The 4835-nt window shown below is 40.6% G+C and overlaps 1 long non-coding RNA gene across 2 annotated transcripts; it reads right to left on the reverse strand.

Moving 5' to 3' along the window:
- Positions 1-456: 456 nt before the first annotated feature.
- LOC107311274 (uncharacterized) lies at positions 457-4261 on the reverse strand. 2 transcript variants are annotated; one of them, XR_014942308.1, is made up of 3 exons: positions 4200-4261; positions 2927-3042; positions 457-740 (listed from the first exon to the last, which is right to left on the reverse strand). It is a non-coding gene; the product is annotated as an uncharacterized LOC107311274 (long non-coding RNA). The 2 variants fall into 2 exon arrangements; XR_014942307.1 differs by lacking the exon at positions 4200-4261 and adding an exon at positions 3731-4190.
- Between the last annotated feature and the right edge of the window lie 574 nt (positions 4262-4835).

The following is a 4835-nucleotide window of genomic DNA, read 5'->3' on the forward strand; positions in this document are numbered from 1 at the left end:
GCCAACAGTATTCTGGGCTGCATCTAAAGAGGGGTGGACAGCAGTGTAAGGGAGGTGATTGTCCCCTTCTATTCTGCCCTCATGACTCCCCAACTGGAATACTGTATCCAGGCCTAAGGCACTCAGTACAAGAGAAATGCTTGGAGTGGGTCCTGAGAGGAGGGCCACAAAGAGAGCTGGAGCAATTCTCCTAAGAGAAAAGGTTGAAGGAGCTGGGCTTGTTCAAACTGGAAACATGAAGGCTCTGGGCAGACCTCACTGCAGCCCTCCAATACTTAATACTCCAATACCCTTACAAAAAGAAGGGACACCAACTTTTAACACAGTATGATAGTAGCAACTGTCTTCAAACTGGAAAATGGGAGACTTGGATTGGATATTAGGAGATTTTTTTTATCAGATGATGGTGAAGCACTGCAATAGTTTGCCTAGACAAGCTGATGATACATCTCTAGAAGTGTTCAAGACCTTGGGTGGCCTGACCCGGTGGATGTCAATCTCTCCCACAGGAGGTGGTTAGAACTAGGTGATCTTTAAGATCTCTTCCAACCCAAGCTATTCTACGACTCATTCTGTGATTCTATGAATATTTAATCTGTCCTGTTGTGCTGCTGAAAGTAATTATCCAAGTAACTGGAGCACCAGATAATATGGCATATATCTTCATCTCCTCTGATCTGCACCAAATTAAAGATGTGATTCTTTGTTTGCTTCTCCAGCTGAAGTGAATGGGACAGCATCTGAAGGAAAGAAAGGAGTGTGATTGTCCCAGATTCCATGTCCTATTCTTGCTATGTGTGCACTGAAGACATCTGTAGACATCGCCATGTTCCTACATTTCGAGTGACTCAGCATGAAGGGGTTTTCTGATGCTTACAGCCTCAGGAAAAAAAGAGTTCATGCACAGGACAGGGTTAAGGATCTGGAAGCTGTCTTGTAGAAAACTGCAGAGAGCAATGACATTATATCTGACCTTGTAGAACTTCCTCAGAGCTTGATAAGCCTTGCTTTCTACTTTGCTGATAGTAGTGTACTATAGTGATTACAAATTTCCCCTTTTTCTTGACATTTAACTTGTCTAGAAGCCAGCTTCTCTGTCCTCACCATGTTGTCACTTCCTATTACCTTACTGCAAACATCATATTTGTAATTTTTAAAGTTCTTGCTCCAAAATTATATGATTAGGCAAGAAATTGAGTCTTGATTATGACAGCATATTGCTCTAATCCAGCCATCTGTGGAAAAGAGAACCATAGAATCATAGAAACATAGAATGGCCTGGGCTGAAAAGGACCTTAAAGATCATGTAGTTTCAACCCCTCTTCCATGTGCAGGGTTGCTAACTACTAGACCAGGATGCCCAGAGTCACATCCAGCCTGACCTTGAATGCCTCCAGGGATGGGACATCCACAACCTCTCTGGGCAACCTGTTTCAGTGCTTCAGCACCTTCTGAGTGAAAAACTTCCTCCTAATATCTATCTTAAATTTTCTCTGTCTTTGTTTATAAGAAAAGCTTCAACATGTAACCTTTGTTTGGTCTAGAAACTCTGAAATCATAAATAAAAAATAAACGTAAACTGTTTCTTACCTTTGTCTAATTTGATTAGATTATTTTTTAATCCTGGGAGTTTTATGTGAGACATGGGATTTTTCAGACATTACACATGATTGTCACATGCTTGAAGTCAGTAAAATCAGGCTCCCTTACAACCCACCCTTTTCCTGATCAGCTGCATCAGAACAAGCAGGTACATTGCTACTACTGTCTCCGGGACTGCCTTGCAGGGCTATCATGAGGTTAATTAATGCTTTCATGATTCCAAGTGTGTACAGATCTCCTAAGATGAAAACTACCCCTGAAGACTAAGCTATGACAGGGAAATTTAGTGGGAGAACCTGTTTCAAACTGTTAAACATTACTGCTTCCTTGTCACTGCAGAAACAGCTCCAGCCCTGTAAAAGACACAAATCTAATTCTGACTACACTCTGTAAGCGAATAATAGCTTTTCCTCAGACACTCTACAAACAAACAAAAGTGGGATGAAACTACATTTTTTTTTCCATGTAATTCACAACTGATGGATGAGTCTGAAATACAGAAGCCCAATTAGTGTCAGGAAGGACTAAAATTTAAGTCACTGCTGTAAAAAAAAAAACAACAAAAAAACAAAAAAACAATGACAAAGAGAGACTTTTGAAAAACACAACATGAAGATATCTGAATAGCCCTGGCAGCATTACTTTTCAGGAAAATAAACTGCCTGCTGAATGCAAATGATAGCTGACCAGGGTTTCATCAGTGTCATTTCCTTGCTTACCCTCTTGTCAGCCTCTGCAGCAAAGGATTGTGAACTTCCACACTATTCTGCTTTAAGGTTTTCCTTAGAAGTGAGAAATACTGTAAGCTGTAGATCAGCTTCACAGGAAATTTATAGCATGGCAAAAGCATCATCTCTATAAAGACATCAACTGTCTTGAGAACATTTACTGGCTGGAGAGAAATCCAACAGATTATCCTTAATTGAATGAATTAATATGACACATTTTGAGCACAGAAAAAAATAAAAACTTCTAATGCTAGCTAGTTTTTGACCTGAATAACCTTGAACATGCTAAATCTTTTTTTTTTTTTTTTTAACATATGTTATTTATAAATATGTTCTTTGATGTAAATTCAAGTTTCATTCTCACATATGTGAGAAGTAATAATTGTCTGAAGCAAGGTTTTATAACGTACATTATTGTCACCATTGTTTGATGTGAATGATGAATGGGTCTGACCAGACCCAAACATGGATGCAGGCTCACCAGCCCAGTGGAGGAGTACACTTTAAATCCCCTCTCTCCCAGACAACATGCTGGAAAGTGAGACAGCCAAACTCAGAAAGCTGGGAAGCTATGTTGTCACCTTATTTTACACTACCTGAATGCACTTTCTTCCTCTTGAGCAACGAGATCCTGATTCCATTCCTGAAGGTAGTTGCCTATATCTTTTTTTCAAAAATGGAGAAGAGGTTGTTCCTTCTTCCTAAGAACCATCTGCAGATGTTTATAATTCAGTAGTTAGAGCACTCACACTCATTTGCCTGAGAGCTGTGTTATAACCTGTCAGTACTCCAGCTGCATCTACGGTCCTACCCTCCACTCATTAAGTTTTCTAAGAGAGTATGTGAGAGGGCAAACTTCACCTTTGGCTTTGGAAGAGCAATTCTCTGACAGAAAACAATGCCAGATTCAGCGGACCACAACCAACTGAAAGCTTGATTGTCTCATCAAGCTCCCAGGACACTCCCAGGAATGGGAAAACCTAGTCTGATCTTTAACCTCACAACCTGCCTATATATTTCACACTAAACAGTCTTTGGAGGAGGTTTGCCCATAGAGGAGTAGCTAACCCAGAGAGGCTTGTTAATGCCTGCCTAAAAGCAGGACCATGATATAGAATCATATAATGTCTTGTGTTGGAAGGGACATCAAAGATCATTAAGTTCTAACTCCCTTGCTGCGGGCAAGTTGCCACCCACTAGACCAGGTAGTAGATCAGGTTGCCCAGGGCCTCATCTAGCCTGTCCTTGAACAGCCCCAGGGACAGGGCATCCACAAGCCCACTGGGCAGCCTGTTCTAGTACCTCATCATCCTCTCAGTGAAAATTTTCCTCCTGACATCCAAACTAAATTTCCACTTCTTTAGTTTAGAACCATTCCCCCTTGTACTATCACTACCTACCCATGTAAAAAGTTGATTTAACTTCTGTTTATAATTTCCCTTTAAATTCTGGAAAGCCAAAATGAGGTCCCTCAGAGCCTTATCTTCGCAATGTTGAACAAGCCCAGCTCCCTCTGATTGTGTTTGTAGGAGAGGTGCTCCAGCCCTCTTAAAGGCCCTCCTCTGGACCCTCTTCAAAAGCTCCACATCTTTCCTGTGTTAGGGACTGCAGGACCCAGACCTGGATGCAGCACTCCAGATGAAGCCAAAATGAGGGCAGAGTAGAGTGGGATAGTCACATCCTTCAGACTGCTGGACAATAAAGATTATGTCCATAGTATGAAATAAATTTAATGCAATAACAGAAAAATGCTCTTTTCAAAGATAACCTGTTATAAGAGTGCTGTTATTAGTGCTATTTGAGTGCATAGGGCAGTTCAAACTGGTTGTTAAATTCTCAGCAAGGTCTTACATTTGTCATTAAGCCTACCTATTTACTTCCAGCTATAACCACATCTTATTCCAGAAGTGCTCACTACCTCTGAGTACTGAGTCACACAGGAAAATTCTGGTGTTCTATTAGCTCATAATAGAATCAGCAGAATCACAGAATGGTGGAGGTTGAAAGGACCTATAAATATGCTTTGGTTCAACTACAGTGCTTAAGCTTGATCCCCTAGTGCAGGTGGCCTAGGACCACATCCATTCAGCTTTTGAAGATCTCCAAGGACACTCTATGACCTCTTTGGCCAGTGCTCAGACATCGTCAAATAAGAAATACTTCTTGATGATCAAAAGTAAACTCTTATGTTTGTACCATTGCCTCTTTTCCTGATATTGGACATCACTGGAAAGAGTTTGGCTCTCACAATAAGGAAATTCAAAATTAGCTGTTTAAAGAGTTGAAAATTCTTCAGCTGAATATTAGATAATCCCTTTTATTTTTCCTTTTCCTTCTTTGAACTGTGTCACTCCTGGCCTGCATCTTCTTATCTCCTGAGATTATTAATTGCCTTCTCTTTCTGGATGCCAAAAATGATAATGTCATGATAAAAGAGCAGTAGCAGTGTGGAAGAAGGAGAAAATCACTTGCTTGGAACCAAATAACTTCATAACTTTTCACTGT

The sequence above is a fragment of the Coturnix japonica genome, chromosome 1, assembly GCF_054131305.1.
Source record: "Coturnix japonica strain WE chromosome 1, WE-NBRP24, whole genome shotgun sequence".
Lineage (NCBI taxonomy): Eukaryota > Metazoa > Chordata > Aves > Galliformes > Phasianidae > Coturnix > Coturnix japonica.